This window comes from Stylophora pistillata, chromosome 11, assembly GCF_964205215.1.
Source record: "Stylophora pistillata chromosome 11, jaStyPist1.2, whole genome shotgun sequence".
NCBI classification, from domain to species: Eukaryota; Metazoa; Cnidaria; class Anthozoa; order Scleractinia; family Pocilloporidae; genus Stylophora; species Stylophora pistillata.
In genome coordinates, this window is record NC_142529.1 from 28,989,614 (window position 1) to 29,016,259 (window position 26,646).

A 26,646-nucleotide genomic window follows, 5' to 3' on the forward strand; every position below is an offset into this window, starting at 1 on the left:
GACCTAGTTTAGTGACAGGGTGTTAATCAAATGTCCATATCATTTGTATAAAGTTGAGGCCTGACTTGTCATTAGCCTCAGTAAGCTAAAAATAAAGAAACTGACATAACCGGTTATAGTCAATTTTATTTCATACGCATTCTTAAAGTTTGTTAACATACACAAGCAACGCAACCATCTTTACATATTCATAAGAATTACGGAAAATTTTCTGATAACAAGACAAATTCGAGACTAAACGTCGACCAATGCAACTCGTTTCGCCATATGGCGTCAATAACAAGCCTCTTTCTTTAAGTTAATAAGAAAACGTTGACTTTAAAAAAACTCTTTTAACTACTCTTTGAAGTTTTATCCAGTACTTTTATATTGCTATAAGAAGATTAAATATGAAATTAAAATGCATGCATGCGCATATCTTTCTTTAATTATGCCTTGCCCTATTCAAGATCATTAGTAGTTAGCTAACACGAAAAATACTCTTGAAAAGAGATGGTTGGTGTTTCTATTGCCTTTCTTTCAGTTTTTTCCGTAAAAAAGCTATTTAGTGCACACAACGAGCAATTTTTTTAATGAATACTCCATTAAAAGTGAGGGCCTCACAGGGCTTTGAGTTACAGAAATCAATACTATTGTTCAATGATTGACATTAATCAATATATAAAACATAAATTAACGGGGAAAATATTCACAACACAAAAAACATAAATTAACGGATGAAATGTCCACAATAGACTATGTACAAACTTCGAACAACAATATTATTTGAGCTTTTTATTTCTTTCTATCTAATAACATATTTGACGGGCGTTTTCATACAATAATTGTGCAATCACTTTCAGCTTCAGAGAAATACAATATACTAGTCGAGGATGACCTAACTCCATGGACAGCAAAGTGCTTGTCTGATTGTCTGCTTCACTGCTCGTCTTACTTCACTTATCTTCCAGCAGTAAAGGAACGGGTTTACCGTCGAGTTAAAGTAAACTAAGATACATGCTGCCAAATTCAATATTACTGAGTGTGATGAATATGTTTTACTGAAAGCGATTACAATGTTTACTATAAAGTATGGTGCATAACAAACAACTAATGCCAACTGCACCCACAATGCACTGTACACTGCCTTTTTGTATCGCGCCATGTTCAGTACATTTGGTTGGCTCGGCTGTTGTTGGACATGATCTTGTACTTGAGCCTGATGATGACTGAGACCCCGAAAAATTTTTATATACGAGGCGACTGAAATAACAAGGCAAGATGGTACAACTATATGGCCATACCAACTGATTATACGGTAATCAAACGTGTAGCATAAAGCAGCGACACAGGATACAATTCAAAAGCTAGTTACAATGATGCATGTGCGCTTCAAAGTTACAATTTGTCTGTATCTTAGCCCCAACAGCAGGGCGAGAAGTCTGTCCACGCTTATGGCCGCCATCGTCATCAACGAAACTCCACATAATACATAGGCTGTGAGGACGGTGGCGTCCGTTGCGTATCGACAGAGATTCCATTGTTCGTGAGCCACAGACATATTACGAATAGTATACAGAGGCTGGGTAACAAGACCAGCCAACAGATCAGTTATTGCCAGACAACGATACAAGAGTTTGGACGGCGGACGAAGGGAAGATTCTTTGTGAAGGGCAACGAGGATAAGAGAATTGCCAAGCAATGCTGTGATGGAGAGGAGAATGCCAACTGCTGCGAAAAGTACGTATACTGATTCTTTTTGGAGCCCACTAACCAAGGAGGGGGAGCAATGTAGTTCTTGAAATGTCTTGGTCTGTAATCTAACTCCAGCGAAATTTGTTCTTGACATTATTCTGTAATCGTTTCCTTTTTCTTGAACTGCGGTTATCTGTGATTGTAACGAGAAACATTTAATCTAAACAGCTACACAACGACGACGTACATCCTACATAATAATCATATAAAGATTTACTAATAACTGTTCACTCGTTTTAAAATCGTCAGAGAAATTGTCGCTTTAACTTGACAGGTAAACCCCGTATGAAATAGGAATAATAGGCAAATATATAAAAATACCTGTAACATTATCTTTGTTTTCTTTGTGGGATAAAAAATCCCACTTAACTTAGCCTACATACAGGCATTCATTATTAACGCTTCAATACGAGTTACTTGACCCGTGAATAAGTTTAAGGCCTTGAGCAACACGACTTGTAGGCGAAGGAACGACGTGCGATGATGGTGCCAATAACCGAGGAGCTGCTCGCAAGCTGGCTTGGTTTTATTGATAGAGTGTCAATCAAATGTCCATATCATTTGTGTACAGTTGAGGCTTGAATCATTATTAGCCTCAGCAATCGAATAAAAAGAAGATTCAAGCTAAGGTTGTTCAACCATGTTAACCAGTCCACAAAATTCGAATGCATACATCGATTACGAAGTTGATGTATGGCCACACATGCAAACTTATTTAAAATATTTTAATTCAACCGTGTCATTAGTAACATTTTGTGGCTCTTTTACCTCCCTTTCGTATCCGACAAAAACAAGAGCAAAGAATAGGAAGAGCAAAAAAATTACGAGAACAAACAACTTTCTGTCGTTTCTTTCACAGATCTGTTGTTGCCACATAACGATACACGAGTTTCGTAGGCGGATGAAGGGAAGATTTTAAGTGAAGGGCAAAAAGGATAAGAAAATTGCTAATAAATGCTGTGATGGAAAGAAAAAATTTGGACTGCTGAGAAAGAAATGAATTGCCTTTGTCGTCCATCCATCGAGATAGGGTTGCATAGAAATGAGGCTATGTTCACGCCGTGCTGAACGAGTTTTCGACCGGCTGAAAAACTCGACCGGACATTCTGTTCACACGGAATTGTGCGAAAGTTTCCTTCTGTTAAGATGGAACTGATAACCGGATGAAGTTTGTGACACCCGTCAGTGGTTTTGCCATCTCCTCATGCGCACAACGTTTCTTTAACCAAGTGCAAAATGGTGTCTAGAACTGAAGAGAAAAGCCAATTCAGATAGTAGCACGGATAACGAATATTTCACTTGGACGGATGAGGAGACAGCACTACTGCTTAATGTTGCTTTATCGTATAAAACTGAGAAAACGTGCGACTGCTGAGAAAGGAATTGATTCTTGTTGAAGCGTTCCAACCAAAGAAGGGGAGTATAGCAGTTCTTCAAATGTTTTCGTTTGTGTTCCACCTCCAGTGAAACTTGTTGTTGGTATTTCGTCTGAACAGTACACACCCAGCCTCGATCAATGAAACATTGCTTCTGTAATTATATTCACTTTAAGACTTCCTCACCAGCGTTTACTCATTGATGATGCGTCAGAATAATTGTCTTTTGTGTCCAAAAAATGAGTCTTTTTAATTAATTTTTTTTTAAATTTTTTTAGGGCAATTTTCAAGCTGAATGCCTTTTGTTTTATACATGATATTATATTTTTATGGAATTTTCTTATACAAATTTTATCAATTATATTCTTTGTAAATAATCTTGAATTAGTCATTAAACAAAGTGTGTATCCATGATAATTTGGATATATCAACAAAGTTGAAATGGTAAATTGGCCACCGTAATGATTACAAAAGCTGACGTTTCGAGCGCTAGCCCTTCGTCGGAGCGAATAGAGGAATTGTGGGTTGTGTGTGCTTTTAAAGGCAGAAAATGGAGCTACGTTATTGGTGGGTGCATGGCAACGAGAAAAACATGAATAAATTAGTGGAATGAAAAGCGTTCATTGATCCCTGTGGGATTGAGACTGCCGGTTTGAAAGATGAGCTTTTGTTCAAGATTTTTACGGCTTTCCGTGCCACCTAAGTGCAAGGAAAGACCGCAGATTGCCATATGTTGCTTAGAATGATTAGGTAAATTAAAATGTCTAGCGACTGGTTTAGATGTGTCCTTGTCATTCCTTTCCACGTCTCGAAGGTGTTCTCGGAATCGGTCACCTAGTCTTCTGCCCGTTTCGCCGATGTATGTCTTTTTGCAATAAGTGCAAGTTATGCAATAGATTACATTAGCAGAGGTGCACGTGAAGTGATCGGTGATCTTAATGGATCGTTTAGGTCCCGATATTTTATCAGTGTTGTGAATGAAAGGACACGTTTTGCATCGCGCACGAGCGCATTTAAAAGTGCCTGGTTGCTCATTAGTCTGAAAAGAACTTCTGACCAAAAAATTGCCTAAGTTTTCGTCGCGTTTGAATGAAATGAGCGGAGGCTGCGAAAAGATAGTGCTTGTCTCTGGATCGTTTTGAAGTAATTTGAAGTTTTTAAGAATGATGGATTTAACTGAGTGGTTGTGAGGGTGAAACGTGAGAGTGAATGGAATGCGGTCGGAATCTTCCTTATGCGACGTTTGTAGTGCTGAATGTCGATCAATAAGTTGAGCGCGGTGGTAGCCCGCTTGAACAACGGAAGCAGGGTAACCACGTTTATCGAAGAACGGGCACATTGACTCTGATTTGTGGTGAAAATCAGAGTCATTACTACATAAACGCCGAAGTCTTAGAAACTGAGAAAAAGGAATGGAATTCTTAACGTGAGATGGATGAGAAGACGAATATAACAAGTAATTATGCGAGTCTGTAGGTTTGTAATACACACTAGTGCATAAACCGTTGCCTTCAATTGAAACTTTGACGTCTAAAAAGGATAAAGAATTGTCAGAAATTTCCCAAGTATATTTCAGAGCCGGGTGAAAAGAATTGACTGCAGTTATGAATTGAGTGAGCTCCTCTCTGGTAGAGGAGGTAGCGCCGATACAGTCCTCGATGTAGCGACCGTAGAGTTCAGGTTTGGACCCGTTGTATTGGCTGAAAAATTGATGTTCGACAAAACCTACAAAAAGATTCGCATAGCTAGGTCCCATTTTGATGCCCATGGCTACACCATTGGTTTGTTTGAAGAAGTTGTTTCCGAATGAAAAACAATTGAGTGTGAGCACTAGTTCGGCTAAGCGTAGTAGTGTCTCAGATTTAGGTTCCTTAACAGTACGTTGATCAAAAAAATGTTTAAGGGCCAGAAGGCCTTCGCCATTAGGAATGACAGTGTAAAGAGACGTAATATCCATGGTGAAAATAAGTTTGTTTTGGCCAAGGAAATTAAAGTCTCGAGAAATTTGAAGAGCGTGTTGGCTGTCTTTAATATATGATGGTAAAGTTTTGACGATGGGAGCCATAATTTTGTCTAGACAAAACAAACATTTATTCATGTTTTTCTCGTTGCCATGCACCCACCAATAACGTAGCTCCATTTTCTGCCTTTAAAAGCACACACAACCCACAATTCCTCTATTCGCTCCGACGAAGGGCTAACGCTCGAAACGTCAGCTTTTGTAATCATTACGGTGGCCAATTTACCATTTCAACTTTGTTGATATATCCAAATTATTTCGTTACCTCCCACCGACGCAGCCCCAAACAGTTTCTTTCGAAACTATCAGCCTTTATTCATGTGTATCCATGAGTTTTTCTTAGATTTTTACTAAACATTTTGAAGTATTTTTCATCGATTTTAAAGCATTTTGTCATTTTTTTTGTAAATACTTTTAGTGATTATAGTGTATAAAGGTATTATAAGTTTTTTTTTCTGGAACCTATGAGGTGCCTCAGGTATGAAAAAGCAATAAGAAGAAAATCGGAAGACATCTGTGTTGTCATTTTTTTTTTAACAAGTCGACAAACAATCCTTCTTTAGCTGCATCAAATATCTTTGAAAAGGTGCAAACCAAGTGTCCATATCATTTGCATGAAGTTAAGACTTGAATCATTTTCAACCAAAAAAAACTGGAAATAAAAGTTGAAGATAGCGATTTTAGTTGGTCTAGGAAAACATTGGATTCGTGATAATTTCCGAATGCACTATACTATTCAAATTTAAATTTTGGTCGCAGGAGCGAACTTCTTTTAAAATGTTTGAATTAAATTTGTTATTAAATAGGTTTCCAGCTTCTTTTTCTCTTCCTTTTGCATCCCGGACTAAAATTTAAAAAAAAAAAACCGTAACAAGATGTTTTGCTATCAAACCGCTTTTGCTATTTCATTCTCTACCTTTGCTATTTCATTCTCTGTTTCCTTTTTCTTAGGGTGAGGTTATCTGTGATTGCAACGAGAAAGATTTTTTCTTAACAGCAACACAACGACGATCACTGAAATCCTACTTCCTAAAGAAAGTCCACCGTAAACCTAAATTCCCCACCAGTGTTTAATTCTTTGTGTGTCAAAAAATGCCTGGAACCTGAGAGGTACCTCAGTTAAGAAATAACACTGAAAGGCAAATTTGGAGACATTTCTCATTGAATCTCCACTGAGAGGATGCTAATTAGATATTCCTGTCATATAATTATTTGTGGGGTTGAAACTTGCATCATTACCTGCAGCCTCACCAAGCATAATAAATAGTTTAAACTAGTGATTTTAATCGATCTTTGAAAAAATTGAATTTTTAACAATCTCCGAAACGCACCAAAGTATTCAAATTCAAATTTTGGTTCCAGCTGCGAACTTTTTGTAAAATGTTTGAATTTTATCCATGTAGCTAATTGCGATTTGCAGTTTTTCTCTCTTCTTTACGTATCTGACAAGTACTTGAACCGAAATTGTAAACAAAAGCAAAATATTACGCAAGCAAACAATTTTCTACATTTTTTTTACCTTTGTCTGTTGGTTATTCTCATTTAGCCAGCGAATTCATAGTGATCATCCCTGATAATGAAGAACCGAAGGTAGTTTACTGGACCCTAGATCCAATTTGTTTTTTTCCAATGTCTTGTTCACAAGAGGACCAAGAAAATACTTTCGTGTTAGGTAAACTTTCATGTAAAAGAAAATTTACTGACAATTTATTGATCGAGATGGAAAATAAAGGGATGGGTTGTCAAACCTATCAATGACTTGATGAATAATTTATTTCATTGTAGATTTTTATAATTTTTATCATCGTTTATAAAAACCTTAGTTTCACGAAGCTCCGCTTCTAGTTATTGTTAGCCATCTTTCAAGCTCGACCGTAAAATTACCGCGTGCTTCATGTAGTGTACTGGCGAACGAATTAGTTGTCAAAACTTTGTCCAAGTTTATGAGATATCAGTTGTCCATTGTGTCTAAAAAGTTACTCTTTTTCGGAACTTGTGAAGTGTCTCAAATGGTATGAAATGGTAATAAAAAGCAAGCCAAATATAGAGACATCTATCGTTTCATTTTTGAAAGTGCGGCAAACAATCTCTCTTTGTTTGATAGGTTGCTTTCCAAATGTCCTTATCATGATCTGCATGAAGTTCAAACTTGAATCATTATCAACCTTCGGTAAACTGGAAATAATAAAAAATAAAAGCTGACGATTTTACTTAGTCTAAGAGAACACTGGATTCGTGACAATCTCCGAAAGCCGGCATCAAACCATTGAAATTGAAATTTTATCACAGATGCCCGCTTATTTTAAAATATTTCATTTGACTTTCTAATGAACACAGTTTTGTAGCTTTTGTCTCGCCGCTCAGACAGATCAGTTATTTCCAAACAATGATACAAAAGTTTGGACCGCTGATAGAAGGAAGATCCCTTGTGTACGGCAACAAGAATAAGGGAATTTCCAAGAAATGCTGTTGTTGAAGCGCACTCACTAAAGAGAGGGAGCATAGGAGTTCTTGTATTGTTTTCGTCTATGTTCCACCTCTAGTGAGATTTGTTGTCGACATTATCCGTTTCCTTCTTCTTCTCGTGTATTTGTGATTGCAATGAGAAATATTTGCCTAAACTGCTCACACCAAGCCACGATCGCTGAAATCCCACTTCTTTAAAATTAGTCACATAAATACCACCTAACCAGCGTTTATTCATTTAAAAATGCCTTGAGAAATTTTCTGTAGTTTCAAAAACTGATTTTTTATCTGAAACCTATTTGGTGCCTCACGTAGGAAATAGCAAGAAAATGAAAATGTATAGACACCTGCTTCAGTTTTTACCGAGCACTGAACAAAGAATCTCTCTTTACCAGGGTCATTTCATAGACTTTCTCATCATCTTTTACTCCTTTGAAAACATCAGAGAGAAAATTGTCTGTTGTGTCAAAAGCCTATTTTTGTCGCTTTAACTTGTCACATACACCTCGCATGAAATTGCAATAAGAGGCAAACATATAAAAACACCTGTAACATTAATATTGTTTTCTCTGTGCGACAAACTATCCCTCTTTACTCAGCCTGCGGGCAGGCACTCATTATTAACGCTTCAGTACGAGTTACTTGGCTCGTGAATAAGTGTGAGGCCTTGAGCAACACGTGGGCGGAGGAGCGACCTGCCGCTATACTAATAACGAGGACCTGCTCGTAAGCTGACCTAGTTTAGTGACAGGGTGTCAATCAAATGTCCATATCATTTGTGTAAAGTTGAGGCCTGACTTGTCATTAGCCTCAGTAAGCTAAAAATAAAGAAACTAAAACAACCGGTTATAGTCAATTTTATTTCATACGCATTCTTAAAGTTTGTTAACATACACAAGCAACGCAACCATCTTTACATATTCATAAGAATTACGGAAAATTTTCTGATAACAAGACAAATTCGAGACTAAACGTCGACCAATGCAACTCGTTTCGCAATATGGCGTCAATAACAAGCCTCTTTCTTTAAGTTAATAAAAAAACGTTTACTTAAAAAAAACTCTTTTAACTACCCTTTAAAGTTTTATCCAGTACTTATATAATGCTATAAGAAGATTAAACATGAAATTAAAATGCATGCATGCGCATATCTTTCTTTAATTATGCCTTGCCGTATTCAAGATCATTGGTAGTTAGCTAACACGAAAAATAGTCTTGAAAAGAGATGATTGGTGTTTCTATTGCCTTTCTTTCAGTTTCTTCCGTAAAAAAGCTATTTAGTGCACACAACGAGCAATTTTTTTTAATGAATACTCGATTAAAAGTGAGAGCCTCACAGGGCATTGCGTTACAGAAATCAATAGTATTGTTCAATGATTGACATTAATCAATATATAAAACATAAATTAACGGGGAAAATATTCACAACACAAAAAACATAAATTAACGGATGAAATGTCCACAATAGACTATGTACAAACTTCGAACAACAATATTATTTGAGCTTTTTATTTCTTTCTATCTAATAACATATTTGACGGGCGTTTTCATACAATAATTGTGTAATCACTTTCAGCTTTAGAAATACAATATATAAGTCGAGGATGACCTAACTCCATGGACAGCAAAGTGCTTGTCTGATTGTCTGCTTCACTGCTCGTCTTACTTCACTTATCTTCCAGCAGTAAAGGAACGGGTTTAACGTCGAGTTAAAGTAAAGTAAGATAACTGCTGCCAAATTCAATATCACTAAGTGTGATGAATATGTTTTACTGAAAGCGATTACAATGTCCACTATAAAGAATGGTGCATAACAAACAACTAATGCCAACTGCATCCACAATGCACTGTACACTGCCTTTTTGTATCGCGCCATGTTCAGTACATTTGGTTGGTTCGGCTGTTGTTGGACATGATCTTGTACTTGAGCCTGATGATGACTGAGACCCCGAAAAATTTTTATATACGAGGCTACTCAAATAACAAGGCAAGATGGTACACCTATACGGCCAGACCAAATGATTATACGGTAATTTAATGTGTAGCATAAAGCAGTGACACTAGATACAATCCAAAAGCTAGTTACAATGATGCATGTGCGCTTCAAAGTTATAATTTGTCTGTATCTCAGCCCCAACAACAGGGCGAGAAGTCTGTCCACGCTTATTGCCGTCATCGTCATTAACGAAACTCCACATAATGCATTGCCTGTGATGGCATGGGCATCAAATGCGTATCGACAGAGATTCCATTGTTCGTGAACCGCAGACATTAAAAAAAATAGTATTCAGAGGCTGGGTAACAAGACCAACCAACAGATCAGTTATTGCCAGACAACGATACAAGAGTTTGGACGGCGAATGAAGGGAAGATTCTTTGTGAAGGGCAACGAGGATAAGAGAATTGCCAAGCAATGCTGTGATGGAGAGGAGAATGCCAACTGCTGCGAAAAGTACGTATACTGATTCGTTTTGGAGCCCACTAACCAGATAGGGAGAGCAACGTGGTTCTTCAAATATCTTGGTCTGTAATCTAACTCCAGAGAAATTTGTTGTTGACATTATTCTGTAATCGTTTCCTTTTTCTTGAACTGCGGTTATCTGTGATTGTAACGAGAAATATTTAATATAAACAGCTACACAACGACGACGTACATCCTACATAATAATCATATAAAGACTTACTCATAACTGCTCACTCGTTTTAAAACCGTCAGAGAAATTGTCGCTTTAACTTGTCAGGTACACCCCGTATGAAATAGTAATAATAGGCAAATATATAAAGACACCTGTAACATTATCTTTATTTTCTTTGTGGGACAAAAAATCCCACTTAACTTAGCCTACATGCAGGCATTCATTATTAACGCTTCAATACGAGTTACTTAACCCGTGAATAAGTTTGAGGCCTTGAGCAACACGACTTGTAGGCGAAGGAACGACGTGCCATGATAGTGCTAATAACCGAGGAGCTGCTCGCAAGCTGGCTTGGTTTCATTAATAGAGTGTCAATCAAATGCCCATATCATTTGTGTACAGTTGAGGCTTGAATTAATATTAGCCTCAGCAATCGAATTAAAAGAAGATTCAAGCTAAGGATGTTCAACCCATGTTAATCAGTCCAGAAAATTCGAATGCATACATCGATTACGAAGTTGATGTATGGCCACACATGCAAACCTATTTAAAATAGTTTAATTCAACCGTGTAATTAGTAACATTTTGTGGCTCTTTTACCTCCCTTTCGTATCCGACAAAAGCTAGAGCAAAGAATAAGAAGAGCAAAGAATTACGAGAACAAACAACTTTCTGTCGTTTCTTTCACATTTTCTGTCACATAAAGACCACCTAACCAGCGTTTATTCATTTCAAAATGCCTTGGGAAATTTTCTGTAGTTTCAAAAAGTGATTTTTTTTCTGAAATCTATTTGGTGCCTCACGTATGAAATAGCAAGAAAATGAAATTGTATAGACATCTGCTTCAGTTTTTACAGAGCACTGAACAAACAGTCTCTCTTTACCTGGATCATTTCATCCGGATAATTTCAAACGAATATTTTGGTATGAAGAAGGTTTTCTTTTATGTAGTAAGTGATTGAAGTCTTCTTGTTGCGATTCTCTTGAACGATTGAAAATTCTCTTTTCGCAATGAAAGTTGTTATCCAATATTGAAGTAAACATGATAATTTATTGATGGAGATGGAAATGAAGGGATGGGGGGTCAAAACCTGTCAAGACTCGATAAACAATTCCTTTCATCCTAGTTTTTTTACCATCACTTGTGAAGATTAAGTTGCGCACTGCTCTGCCTCTAACCAACTCTAACCAATCTTTCAAGCTCGACTGTAAAACTTTGCTTTAAATCTGTTATTATATTGATCGACGGGGAACTAGCTGATGGACAAACCAAACGAGTGACTATTGCTTAAGAGATGCAAAAATTTATGCAATTCTCTGATACGGTTTAGGAGTTTATCCAGGAAATTTTCAATTTGCCCTTTAAATTCTCCTTGATTATTCCGAACAGCAACTGCAGCTGAACCTCTAAACAGTTACGAGTGGGCCGAAACCAGTTTTTCTATCTCAATTAGTAGAGATTAGTTTAAAAAAAATTAGTACTTAAAGGTAATATTGTTGGCAAAACAAAGACATCGGCAATGTTTCTGTTTGACAATGCGATAATGGAACTCTTTCTTGCCACCCTTTATAAAAGATGAATTAAGTAGTACATAAGATACATTGTCATTTAAGGGCCGATTATTAAGTGGAGATGTTCTTCCTTTATTGTCTTCAATACTAAACTAAAGATCTGTATAAAGTTCAGACTTGACACATAATCAGCCTCAGCAAACTAAAAATAAAAAGTTCAAGCTAGCGACTTTATTTGGCCTAAGCAAGAGATCGTGTAAGGAAACAAATTCGTGACAATCTCCGAATGCATCAAATGATTGAAATTCTAATTTTTGTCACAGATGCCAACTAATTTCAAAATATTTGAGTTAAATTTGCCATGAACAAAGTTTTGGAGGCTATTTTTCTTGTTTTTGTATCCCCGGACTAAAATCTCAAATAAAAACCGTGACAGGATGTTAAGCTACTAAACCATGTTTTTTCAATTTTACGAAATTGGTTCTCTTGCTTTCTTCAGAATATTCAAAATGATCGTCGTTTGTAATATTTTTAATGGCGCAATGCTCTAAACTCTCCTCTGATCACGACGTTTACTCCTTAAAACTGAAGGGAATTTATCAATTGCGGCTGGAAATCAATGGATATATATGTACGAATTGTTTAAGCGCCTCACGATGATTGAATCTAATTTACATCAAGATGACGAGGATAAAAATTAAGCTGCACGTTGAGGAATAAAGCGTCAATATCAAGCAATTTCCCTAAAGAAGCAAACAAAAGTGGAAATTGTTTAACATAACATAAAAAGATGTCGAGAATTCTCTAACTTCTCTAATATTCCTGAACCACAAACATCATGATCCAAAAAGTAGCATAGAGAGGCTGGCTAACAAGACCAACCAACAGATCAGTTGTTGCCAGACAACGACACAAGAGTTTCGACATCGGATGAAGGGAAGATTCTTTGTGAAGAGCAACAAAGATAACAGAATCGCCAAGAAATGCTATTATAGAGATCAGTACTGTAGATTGTTAGGAGAGGATTTTTAAATTATTGTCGGGACAGAGATGTAGTTCTTAAAATGTTTTGGTCAGCGTTTCACCTCTACTGGTATTTGTTGTCGACTTCATTCTCTTTTCGTTTCCTATTTCTTGGAGTAGGTTATCCGTGATTGCAACGAGAAATATTTCGTCTAAACAGCAACACAACAACGATCACTAAAACCTTACTCAGTTCCTACATAATAATCAGATAGACTTTCTCATCATCTTTTTCTCGTTTGAAAACATCACAGAGAAAATTGTCTGTTGTGTCAAAAAGCCTATTTTTGTCGCTTTAACTTGTCACGTACAGCGACGCGCCGCTATGCTAATAACGAGGACCAGCTCGTAAGCTGGCCTAGTTTTATTGACAGGGTGTCAATCAAATGTCCATATAATTTGTATAAAGTTGAGGCCTGACTTGTCATCAGCCTGAGCAAGCTAAAAATAAAGAAACTAAAACAACCGGTTATAGTCAATTTTATTTCATACGAATTCTTAAAGTTTGTTAACATACACAAGCAACGCAACCATCTTTACATATTCATAAGCATTACGGAAAATTTTCTGATAACAAGAAAAATTCGAGACTAAACGTCGACCAATGCAACTCGATTCGCAATACGAAGTCAATAACAAGCCTCTCTCTTTAAGTTAGTAAAAAACGTTGACTTTAAAAAACTCTTTTAACTACCCTTTGAAGTTTTATCCAGTACTTTTATATTGCTAAAAGAAGATTAAACATGAAATTAAAATGCATGCATACCTTTCTTTAATTATGCCTTGCCGTATTCAAGATCATTGGTGGTTAGCTAACACGAAAAATACTTTTGAAAAGAGATCGTTGGTGTTTCTATTGCCTTTCTTTCAGTTTTTTCTGTAAAATAGCTATTAAGTGCACACAACAAGCAATTTTTTTTAATGAGTACTCGATTAAAAGTGAGAGCCTCACAGGGCTTTGCGTTACAGAAATCAATAGTATTGTTCAATGATTGACATTAATCAATATATAAAACATAAATTAATGGGGAAAATATTCACAACACAAAAAACATAAATTAACGGATAAAATGTCCACAACAGACTGTGTACAAACTTCGAACAACAATATTATTTGAGGTTTTTATTTCTTTCTATCTAATAACATATTAAACGGGCGTTTTCATACAATAATTGTGTAATCACTTTCAGCTTTAGAAATACTATATATAAGTCGAGGATGACCTAACTCCATGGACAGCAAAGTGCTTGTCTGATTGTCTGCTTCACTGCTTTTCTTACTTCACTCATCTTCCAGCAGTAAAGGAACGGGTTTACCGTCGAGTTAAAGTAAACTAATATAACTGCTGCAGACCTCAATATTACTAGGTGTGATGAATATGTTTTACTGTAAGCGATTACAATGTCCACTATAAAATATGGTGCATAACAAACAACTTATGCTAACTGCACCCACAGTGCACTGTACACTGCCTTTTTATATCGCGCCATGTTCAGTACATTTGGTTGGCTCCGCTGTTGTTGGACATGATCTTGTACTTGAGCCTGATGATGACTGAGACCCGGAAAAATTTTTATATACGAGGCTACTGAAATAACAAGGCAAGATGGTACAACTATATGGCCATACCAACTGATTATACGATAATCTAACGTGTAGCATAAAGCAGCGACACTAGATACAATCCAAACGGTAGTTACAATGATGCATGTGCGCTTCAAAGTTACAATTTGTCTGTATCTTAGCCCCAACAGCAGGGCGAGAAGTCTGTCCACGCTTATGGCCGTCATCGTCATCAACGAAACTCCACATAATGCATAGCCTGTGAGGCCGGTGGCGTCAAGTGCGTATCGACAGAGATTCCATTGTTCGTGAACCACAGACATATTATGAATAGTATTCAGAGGCTGGGCAACAAGACCAACCAACAGATCAGTTATTGCCAGACAACGATACAAGAGTTTGGACGGCGGATGAAGGGAAGATTCTTTGTGAAGGGCAACGAGGATAAGAGAATTGCCAAGCAATGCAGTGATGGAGAGGAGAATGCCAACTGCTGCGAAAAGTACGTATACTGATTCTTTTTGGAGCCCACTAACCAGAGAGGGGGAGCAATATAGTTCTTTAAATGTCTTGGTCTGTAATCTAACTCCAGCGAAATTTGTTGTTGACATTATTCTGTGATCGTTTCCTTTTTCTTGAACTGCGGTTATCTGTGATTGTAACGAGAAATATTTAATCTAAACAGCTACACAACGACGACGTACATCCTACATAATAATCATATAAAGACTTACTTATAACTGTTCACTCGTTTTTAAATCGTCAGAGAAATTGTCGCTTTAACTTGTCAGGTACACCCCATATGAAATAGGAATAATAGGCAAATATATAAAAACACCTGTAACATTATCTTTGTTTTCTTTGTGGGACAAAAAATCCCACTTAACTTAGCCTACATGCAGGCATTCATTATTAACGCTTCAATACGAGTTACTTGACCCGTGAATAAGTTTGAGGCCTTGAGCAACACGACTTGTAGGCGAAGGAACGACGTGCCATGATAGTGCTAATAACCGAGGACCTGCTCGCAAGCTGGCTTGGTTTCATTGATAGAGTGTCAATCAAATGTCCATATCATTTGTGTACAGTTGAGGCCTGAATCATTATTAGCCTCAGCAATCGAATAAAAAGAAGATTCAAGCTAAGGATGTTCAACCCATGTTAATCAGTCCAGAAAATTCGAATGCATACATCGATTACGAAGTTGATGTATGGCCACACATGCAAACTTATTTAAAATATCTTAATTCAACCGTGTAATTAGTAACATTTTGTGGCTCTTTTACCTCCCTTTCGTATCCGACAAAAACTAGAGCAAAGAATAAGAAGAGCAAAAAATTACGAGAACAAACAACTTTCTGTCGTTTCTTTCACAGATCTGTTGTTGCCATATAACGATACACAAGTTTCCTTGGCGGATGAAGGGAAGATTTTAAGTGAAGGGCAAAAAGGATAAGAAAATTGCTAATAAATGCTGTGATGGAAAGGAAAATTTGGACTGCTGAGAAAGAAATGAATTGCCTTAGTCGTCCATCCATCGAAATAGGGTTGCATAGAAATAAGGCTATGTTCACGCGGTGCTGAACGAGTTTTCGACCGGCTGAAAAATTCGACCGGACATTCTGTTCACACGGAATTGTGCGAAAGTTTCCTTCTGTTAAGATGGAACTGATAACCGAATGAAGTTTGTGACACCCGTCAGTGGTTTTATTATCTCCTCATGCGCACACCGTTTCTTTAATCAAGTGCAAAATGGTGTCTAGAACTGAAGAGAAAAGGCATTTCAGATAGTAGCACGGATAACGAATATTTCACTTTGACGGATGAGGAGACAGCACTACTGCTTAATGTTGCTTTATCGTATAAAATTGAGAAAACGTGCGAGGGGAAATAATGGGAATCGATACGAACAAGGTATGAGGAAGAACTTCTCATTGAAAGATATCCAAACAACGATGAATTCGAAGTAGACCCAGCACAATTTCAAAACTGTAAGGATAGTAGCATATTCTCCAAGAAGACTGAAATAGTCGCGAAGTTGAAGAGAATAAATTTCGGTTATCGAAAAGCTGTAGATTCTGGCAGAGTGGTAACAATACTATTTGACGAATACGATGAACTATGGTCTGGATGTCCGGCTGTCGAAGCTATGAATAATGGCATTGAGACCGCAGAAGAGATACTCGGTGATGATAATCCTGGCGAAAGTGAATCGGGTCTATCACTTTTCGCAGTGAATGACCCTGCAAGGGAGAATAACACTGGTGAGACAACCTCGGATGATAGTGCTAATGATACAGTTAAAAAAACTGTTGATGTAAGAAGAAACTTAATTTCTAAGCTAAAAGAGAAAAAAATTCCAAGCTTAGGAGAAGACGACAACAACAGAACAGAATGTTAGCCGCTGGACACGAAGAACTTCAGTTGAGAAAGAGAATGATCGATCAGCTTCAAAATTCAAAAGAAAAATACATGATTTATGATTTTTATTTTTATTTTTAAGATTCGCTGACAGGCAGGGACACCGCAACAGCTTGCGCCAATCACTGCGGGCCCAGTAAACCCACCCATCCCACCCAGGGGAGTACATCCATTACACAGTAATCCCGTTTGTGGGAAATTAACGTCTCCTACCCCCAACCCTGCAGGAGACGGGACCTCCATTTATTCGTCCCTATCCGAGAAGACTAGAATATCTAAACCATTTCTTGATGTTATAGAAAGGTAGCAAATTCTTCTCAATTATTTTAAGACCCTGAGTGTTGGTCCGGCCGGGGCTCGAACCCTCAACCCCCCTAACAACAGTCCAGCGCTCTATCCATTGAGCTAACCGGGAAAGTGTGCCAAGTTTTACCGCTAGTTTACATTCTTTAAGCACCACATTGCAGAATGGTTTCAACATGCTGGGGATGATGATGCAGCAGAATCATCAGCAGAACCAGCATCTCCAGTACAATCATCCCCAATATCAGCAACGGCAAAGCATCATGTCAGGTGTTTGGCATTTACAGGATCCTTCTCATTTTAATAAGTGTTGAACATTAATATTCACAGTGTCTACCCTAACTGTTGGATTGTGCGCTGTTTTAGCACTCTGTTAACAAATCTGAGTTGCGTTTATTATATGCACTGCCAGTTTGCCTGCTCACAAGGCAGAGAGACATTGGTTGGCTTACTTTGTTATTGCACTATTTACCCCAGAGATTTTCTGTTTTTGTATGCATTATACTGTACCAGGAACGATTTCTTCCATATAATTAGTTAAATTTCGTCTATGTTACTTGTCATTAATAGTTGTTGAGTTTCATGTTTGTAAGCTAGCACTCCCTTTCTAACTTCATAAGGTTCATGCTTGTTGAATAGTATTAAACCACAAGAGAGTTTTTCATCTTTATTTTATTAACTAGTAAGATCAACACAAGTATCTTGGAATAAAAACATGCTCAAGGTGGACAGAACTGATATCTTGCTGTACTATTATGAACAGGAAACTATCTGACAATATCAAAGGCAAGGATAGAAGTAATTTTGAATGTTTTAAAACTACAACTGAGTGTAAAATGGGGTCGGTTAGGTGTAATCTCTGAAATATGTGATCTCTGAAATATGAATATGCTGCGGAAGTGTGGCAAGACATTCCCGCATACCTCTCTGATGCTATTGAATCCATACAAAAAAGAGCCTAAAAAATTATATTCTCAAATTTTAGTTATGAACAAGCCCTAGACCAGACAAAATTGTCATTTGAAGGTGTAGTCTGATCGTCCGGGTGAGTGTAGTCCTGAGAAGGACTGTTGTCGGTGGCAGTGACTGACGTTTCGACAACCTGTGCGGAAGTCATCATCAGAGTCAAGTGAGTGATTGTTGTCAGTAGAATGTTCTTATTCCAGTTCGTGTGAAATGATCGGTTGGTTTTGCCGTGATGTTATTGGCTGTAAGACTCAAGTGACGTAAGTCGTTCGTGATTGGTCTGTTTCGGTCTGTCGGTAAAGCTAGGTTGTTCTTTTTCGGTCGTTTGTGATGTTTATGTCGTGAATGAGTCGTTTGTATGGGGCGGGTAGTTGTTGACATCTGTTTAGGGGAGTCTGTTCTAAGTTAGTAAACCAGCTTTCCAGAGTCAGTCGTTGAAAATAGTCAGTGCTGTAGGTTAGGCATTGCGCAGAGTCCCAGTCAATGTTGTGGTTGGTAAGTCGATGGTGTTCAGCAATGTGATTGCTGACATCACCTTTCCTCGTCGCCCGTCTGTGTTCAGTCAGTCTTGTTGTGAGGTTTCTGCCAGTCTCACCGATGTAGGAGGCTTGGCAGTCGGAACAATTGATCTTATAAATCGTTCCCTGTCTGTTCCTCGGTTCGTCTTTGTCTTTAACGTTGGTTAGTAACTGACGTAGTGTGGTGATGGGTTTGTGAACAACCTAGCTTTACCGACAGACCGAAACAGACCAATCACGAACGACTTACGTCACTTGAGTCTTACAGCCAATAACATCACGGCAAAACCAACCGATCATTTCACACGAACTGGAATAAGAACATTCTACTGACAACAATCACTCACTTGACTCTGATGATGACTTCCGCACAGGTTGTCGAGACGTCAGTCACTGCCACCGACAACAGTCCTTCTCAGGACTACACTCACCCGGACGATCAGACTACACCTTCACATGTTACCCCCGGGTTCAAACCATTTACTGCATTAGGATCATATTCCCACCATAGTCACGTGGGCACACAGAGCTTCCTTCATCCGCTTCCAGGCCTCATCTGTTTCACCATCTTCCTCATCATATTCCTGTTCAAAAATTACAACAAAAGAGTTCGAGTGAAACTGCTGAAAGAGATGAGGATGAGTGCAAGTAAGTAGGTCTTTTCGAAAGCCTATCTGTTGTTTGGGGGCTGATAGCAGGAAAGAGAGGGAATTTATAAAGGAATAATTGTTACCGGATTGCATTGAGTTTCTCTTCCACCGACTCCCAAGGACTGCGTTCTTCACTGAATTCAAGAAGCTCTAGAGACAAAGCCAAGATCAAGTCTAAGAACATAAAGAACCTTACCAGCTGTTAAGGTATAAGAATGCAAAATTAATTATGTTTCCTTTTTCGATTGTGTATCAAACTGAGTGAGAGGCCTACCTCAGCTCCAGAGAGTTAGAAATAGGACACAAGATTACAACAAAAAACCCTGAACTTTCAGATTACTACATATTAAAATACAGGTGGAAGCAGTCCTACTTGAATACTTCACACAGACCTCGCGCGAGTTTCATTTCACTGATCCAGTCTCCCTCTTTGTAATACTTTACACGCAAATTCTGCATAAAAAAGGAAAGATATAAAAATAGATCAACCATTTAGCTCATTCCTCAGTTGCAGAGGAATGCAAGTATTCATAAGCTTCTACTTTCCCTGCCAGTTTGTTTTTCTATGACGGTCACACTCTCATGCAACACTAACGCATGCTGCCACTTAGCGCTGGTCACGCACGCTGGCGCACACCAACAGAGTGTTATGCTTACTTACCAGGAAAGGATATCTTTCCATGCGAGTTAGCTGTTAAATACGATCCACATCATATTCTAAACGAGCGACTTTCTTGGCCTGTGTGTAGGTTGTACTCATCTGCGCAATGAGAATGTTGCAGAGAACCACAATCATATTCCCCATGTAGGCCATCATCAACAAAATAGAAAGCCAGCTGCAAAAAAAAACAAAGAACAAAAAAGACGATAGGTACTCATGTCGTTAAATTCACGTTTACGTTAAGTGTAATTAAGTTTTCCGATGGTCATGAAATCCAAACAAATCAAGAGAGGGGAAAAATTTCCCACTTATTAAAGAAATTTCAACTTACTTGAGATTTGAGTAGTCGTCAGCTATTGGTCTTTGATCAGACAGTGCGCGAAAGCCACTCAATAACACATCTCCAAAGTCACTTATGTTAAAATAAAAATATTTTTAGGTTAGATTGCAACACATAAACCGTGTTGAAGCTGAATTAAAATTTTAGGCATTTCGTTAAGCTTCCTTTAACAGTAACAGTTTTCCCAAAGAGCGCTCTATGAAGGTCAAACATCAAATGACTCAACAGTAGCGTTAAATGAACATAATTCACAGAGAAAGTATAGGACACACCTAAACTGTTGGTTTTCAGTGGAGTAACAGAGTGATAAAGACAAAGCACCACAGAAGGAAAGAAAGATCACAATAAAAACTGCCATGGATCTCGTGACGTCCTGTAAAATGATCTCAGCCAGAGTATGTGTGTATAATCCTGTTGTCCTAGAAAAGATCAATGGCTTTATTAGATCAAAGAAACAGATTACGAGGCACTGAAATATTAAAATCCTTCAAAAGCCTTATGCAAATAACCATAATTTTCGATAGTCTTCCAAGAACTTTTAAGGGGGGATAGATGCGAGGTCATGCATCTCCATGGCAACTAAGAGGCCGTTTACACCGAGCTTTCTATGAGCTTTAAATGCCGTTTCAACATTACATTCTACCTCTTCTTGAACTGGTGATGAAAAATAACATAATTTTAATGATAATTATCGCACTATCTTCTCTTGACAATTTTTTTCGTTCATTGAGACAGTTTTCGAAAAAAATTTCGGAGAGCCATCATCATGTTTTCAAAATGGTAGAATTGGTCATGCTGCTGCACTTCTTTATAAATTTAACCTTTGAGGCTCGATCACCAAAAACTAAAATCAAAAGCAATTACGTGAGTAAAATTCACAGAAATGATTCCCAATATTAACATTCCTTATTGTAATCTGGAAACGTTCCGAAGAAACCTTTCAGTTTACCTTGTCAGGCAAGACAACTTAAAGATCCTCAGGAAGTTGAACAAGAAAGCTTAAGATGCCACCAGCCACTGAGCTTTACTTTGTGTGTACCGTAAGGGTATTATACACAGGATCAGCAGCAGGCCTAACCAGTCAAACAGGGTCATCCAATCTGTAAAGTACGAGTTCCCCTCTCTAAAAGAAGTCAGACAAAATAAAGGTTTTCATTCAACTGATTAATACCTGTGTTTTTCACCCTCACCAAGGTCCCACCAATTTTCTATAATCGAACCACACACCACCTACAATTCTTCCACTTAATTTGACATAAGGACGAAAGGCTTATGCCCAGAATTGATTGTGTTCTAATTAACTCCACCTCTAAACTACTCTGAAGTCTTCCTTCCTAATCTATATGAACTTTTGCGAGGAGTAAAATGTCCTGATATTTGATAAAACATTATGGTGTCTTAGTCTGATTTCACACTCACTAGAATTGCATACTTACATTCTCATTTCATTAATTTCTTCACACATGTAAAAGACCACCATCATAAGGGTGAAAATCTCACAAAACCCACGGAGTGAATCTGCTTCACCCCCATACTGGGTGGGGTCCACTGTTGTGGAAGCATGCAGCAGAGAATGTGACAAACACAGCAAGAAGGTCACATAAAATGCTGCTTGAAGGCTGTGGAAATAACGTGGAAAGAAGGTGTAGGGAGTAAACTTCAAATTGTCTTTGTAAATTTTTATGTCATACACCACCACTTTCATAAATGGCTGCTGGATTGATATTGTTTTGTTTAAATTCAATTTAGCCTCACTATAGCCTTGATTGAGATAATGCATTCTTTGGAATTTTAAACTGAAGAACAAGGCCAGAAAGGCCTCAAATTAGCCTCACTTACCCACAATTCCTCTATTCGCTCCGACGAAGGGCTAACGCTCGAAACGTCAGCTTTTATAATCGTTACGGTGGCCAATTTACCATTTCAACTTTGTTGATATATCCAAATTATTTCGTTACCCCCACCGCCGCAACCCCAAACAGTTTCTTTAGAAACTATCAGCCTTTATTCATGGCTACTGAAGAAATGAGTTCAGTCACCACTTGGTCTGCGCTACAAAAAGTTAACTTTGAGCCCTGTAAAAGAAAGACAAGTAGGTTCATTAATGCAAACCGAAATCAACTTACCAGTTGCTCAAGTCCACGAAGCTTACCGGGATCGTCTTTGTATCGTTCGGATGTGGGCCACTTTTTCAACATTAAAAGTGCTGGATCCTCACAGTCCAGTTCACCGCTTTCCTTGTACTTCCGAATCCATTCTTCAACACGAACTTCATCCATAGCTCTGTTCCATGACAACCCTTTATTCTGCTTTTCATGAATCTTGATAATAGGATCAAGCTAATGGTCAACAAAATATTTAACATATCGCAAAATACTTTACAGAAAGCTGAAAAATAAATTACAAAACTCGGCATTTAATATATATATATTTGGCTATATATGATATATATATATTTGAGCACTCTACACTGGGGTTGCCATGCACTTAGCCTTCGGGCGAAGCTCATCACCTTAGTTGTGAATTGAGCACTCGCGCATGGCAACGTGTCTGCACTTGGTCCCACAAGTGTAGCGCCCAGGCAATGGTTTATTCCAGAGCTTGGCCCAGTGTATGCACTGCACTGATGAGACCCACATAGGTCGAAACAGTGTGCACTGTCTGCAGTATATATATATATATTTAAAATTCATTACCTTAAACCAGAACTCTTCGTCAAATTCATCTCTCATGAAATCTTGCTGATAGTCAGGACAGCGATCAATTTCACGATCATGCTGATCTCCTGAGGACGTTGCCTTTTCCAGCTCGCTCTCCTTTACTCATTCCTGGATCTTTTAACACTAGCCACATTGAAGTTATATGTACTAAACATAAACCATCTTTTGGGTAAATAAATGGAACGTTTTTGCAAGCAGGCTCTTTTTTCTTAGTCAGTACCTCAACAGCCGGACGCACACTACAAGAAAGCCAAGTCATCCCCATCCTCGGAGACCCAGGGGCTGTGGGTCGATTTCAAGTTGGGGCATGAAGAGCCCCTGGGGACATTGTCTTACCAGACTAGTTCCAAACGGTCGCAGTCGTTCTGCCATCTGATTGGTGTTAGAAAATCTTTGTGTTTTTCTGCCCAATCAGAGTGAAGTGTGCTTTAGAGTCCTTTCGTGAGTTTTAACACGGACATATACTAGTAGCTCAGCTGCTCGCTATGTTTGTTTGGACCGTGCGACGGAGATTTGCGTGAGGTGAAAAGTTTCAGTCTCAGCACACAATGTAAGAGAAATCGATACTGAATACTTTCGCAGGTATCACTAGTACTAGAGAACGTGTTTTAAAGTTTGCGAGGTTTGTATACAACACGATGGTTGCAGTCATTGATATGTCGCTTTAAACGTTAAACGAGATTTAAGCTTAAATCTTTCTAGATTTTTTGCATAATTTGCTGTGACTGAAACTTTGGCAATCCCGTAAAGTTATTTCGTCGCACGGGCCACGCAGGTATGTCGAGCAACTGGTACTTGCGCAATTTTCCGTGCGTGCCAAAATCTAATCTCATCTTCGCTTGAAAAAAAAGAAAAGCTAAGCGTAGAAAGTTTTGCTTATTAGATGTGGGTAGATGACCCTGTACTACTAAGCTGACATTTGCAATAAGGCAAACTCGCCCTCTCTGTCCAATATGTCTTGGTCTTTGGTTTTGTTTTTCCCACTGAAAACAGCATCGGATCGATTCCCAATGATCAAAGGTATTTAACTTCGTCTTCAACAATCGACAGAAGAGGTGAAATGACAATGACCAAGGGACTAGAAGAGAATCCGTGGCCTTTCCAGCTCAAGAATTTCAACACTCTAGGCAGCAGTTGAAAGATTAAACTCTTTCCAAACCCCTTCGGTAACTGCCCGAAAACATCTCTCCTTTCCTCGATGTTCTCGTTAATAAGTGTTTGTTCAGATTTTAATTAGCTAACCGGAAACACAGCTAAGCTTTCTCTTAGTACTTGCTGGAGGTCGTCCACGAACTTAACGTTCTCTGCAACCTTTGCCGTATTGTCAACGACTTTACTACAAAGCGAAGATTAGATTTTGGCGCGCACAGAAAGCAGAAAGCTTCTTAGGCGAGAGTGCCAGTTGCTCGACATACCTGCGTGGCCCGTGCGACGAAATAACTTTACGGGATTGGCAAAGTTTCAGTCACAGCAAATTATGCAAAAATTCTAGAAAGATTTCAGCTAAAATCTCGTTTAACGTTTAAAGCGACATATCAATGACTGCAACCATCGTGTTGTATACAAACCTCGCAAACTTTAAAACACGTTTTCTAGTACTAGTGATACCTGCGAAAGTATTCAGTATAATTTCCGGTAAGTTTTCGCGGACAATCTGATCGATTTCTCTTACATTGTGTGCTGAGACTGAAACTTTTCACCTCACGCAAATCTCCGTCGCACGGTCCAAACAAACATAGCGAGCAGCTGAGCTACTAGTATATGTCCGTGTTAAAACACACGAAAGGACTCTAAAGCACACTTCACTCTGATTGGGCAGAAAAACACAAAGATTTTCTGGCACCAATCAGATGGCAGAACGACTGCGACCGTTTGGAACTAGTCTTGTAAGACAATGTCCCCAGGGGCTCTTCATGCCCCAACTTGAAATCGACCCACAGCCCCTGGGTCTCCGAGGATAAGTCATCCCCAGGAATTATCCACTTTTCAGTTGAAAACTGAGTGGCCACTGGGCACTAGTTTGGGCTAAGATTATAGCCTCATTTTCAAAGCGAGCCCTAGTGCTCATCGTATGTTGTATATAGAGTGCCGAAGTGTGACGTCATGTTACCATGGTAGCATTTTTGCTGGATCTAAACACTATTTGGCGTCTTTCGTTACATCTCATCATAAAATGGGCCAATGCTTCGTTCCCGACTGCAATCATCAGTCAGAAAGTCACAATTGCAGCTTTTACCGTTTCCCCAAAGATCCTGCTCAAAGAAGAAAATGGATTTCTCTAATAAGGTAGGTTGATTTTTGGTACAATGACCACCATGATGCACGGCCACGTGTCGGTTATAGTTACGCGGAAGATGGTTTTATTTAACCACTCAAAAGTGCACTGACCTGTGGATTATACCTTTGAAAGACCTCTAGAGAGAAAAAAAGCTTTTTTTTACGTTATGATTAAAGTTTAAAACCTTCGTTTTCTCTCTCCAGATGAGCTGATCGTGAACCTGGCAAAGGCGCTCGAGTTTGTAGTTGTCATTTCCGAGGAAGTAAAGAAGAAGGCCCCGAGGTCTTTTCCTGGAATAAAGACAAACTATTTGAATCTCGAAATGCTCCAAAAAGGAAAAAGCAAAGAACTGAAGTCCCAGAGACAACGACTATCGAGCAGATCCTTTCAGAATCTTCGACGAAGAGCAACCAGAACGAGCCTTGCGAGCTCAGTTGCGAGGAGATGCAAATGAAATGCACTACTTTGCAGACTGAAAATATCCTGCTACAAGCAGAGCTAGGGACATTAAAGACCCAAGTATCCGAGTTGAAAGAAAAAGAAAGCTACTTAAAAAGAAACTACAGCTCTTTTAACATGGATTCAAAGGTAATCAACATGGAAACTGGCCTCCCAAACAAAGAAATGTTCCACATTGTTGTCGAATATGCCGAAAGATACCGCAACGATATTGTTTACGTGTGTGGCTGGAAAGTAGACAAGATATCTTTTGAAGATCAAATATTGATAACATTGATGAAGATTAGACATAATTATCATAACTTACATTTAGCTGAACTTTTTAGTTGCAGTACTGCTACAATAGCGAATATTGTGACAACATTTATCCATGTTTTGCACCAAATTCTATATGAAGATCAAATGGAGATAGCTGTTCCATCCAGACAAAAAAACAAAACTTCACTTCCAGGCTCATTTAGCTTATTTGGAGACTGTCGTATGGTAATAGATTGCACCGATATCGAGGTTGCTACACCTAAGCTTATGAGTGACCAAAAATTGACATATTCAACGTACAGGGGTATGAATTCTTTTAAGACAATTGTTGGTGTGGCACCCAACGCGGTTATAACTTATGTAAGTAAACTTTTCCCTGGCTCAGTATCAGATAAAGTAACGGTTCAAAAGTCAGGAATATTAAAGCATTTTGTTGCTGGGGATATTATACTTGCGGATAAAGGGTTTTTGATAAATGATATTGTTCCTAATGGTGTATATGTGAACATTCCCCCATTCTTGAACAATGGAAAATTTACAGAAAGTGAAGTTAAGTTAACAAAGAGCATTGCAAAATGTCGTATACACGTAGAACGTGCTAATGCTAGATTGAAGAACTATAAAATTTTAAATTTTGTGCCACCATACTTGCGATCCCTCTCTGGTAAGATTATACAGCTATGTGGTGCTTTAGTTAATTTACAAAACCCATTAATTAAGGAAACCAATGACACTGTTGAC

The 26,646-nt window shown here is 38.3% G+C and overlaps 3 pseudogenes across 1 annotated transcript; all 3 read right to left on the bottom strand.

Moving 5' to 3' along the window:
- Positions 1-108: 108 nt before the first annotated feature.
- LOC148721054 (melanocyte-stimulating hormone receptor-like) lies at positions 109-2,587 on the bottom strand (annotated as a pseudogene).
- Positions 2,588-8,437: 5,850 nt separating this feature from the next.
- Positions 8,438-10,607, bottom strand: LOC148721055 (melanocortin receptor 4-like; annotated as a pseudogene). The gene is made up of 2 exons (XR_015993436.1): positions 10,281-10,607; positions 8,438-10,196 (listed from the first exon to the last, which is right to left on the bottom strand). The product of XR_015993436.1 is annotated as a melanocortin receptor 4-like (transcript).
- Positions 10,608-13,860: 3,253 nt separating this feature from the next.
- On the bottom strand, positions 13,861-15,553 carry LOC148721056 (melanocyte-stimulating hormone receptor-like; annotated as a pseudogene).
- Between the last annotated feature and the right edge of the window lie 11,093 nt (positions 15,554-26,646).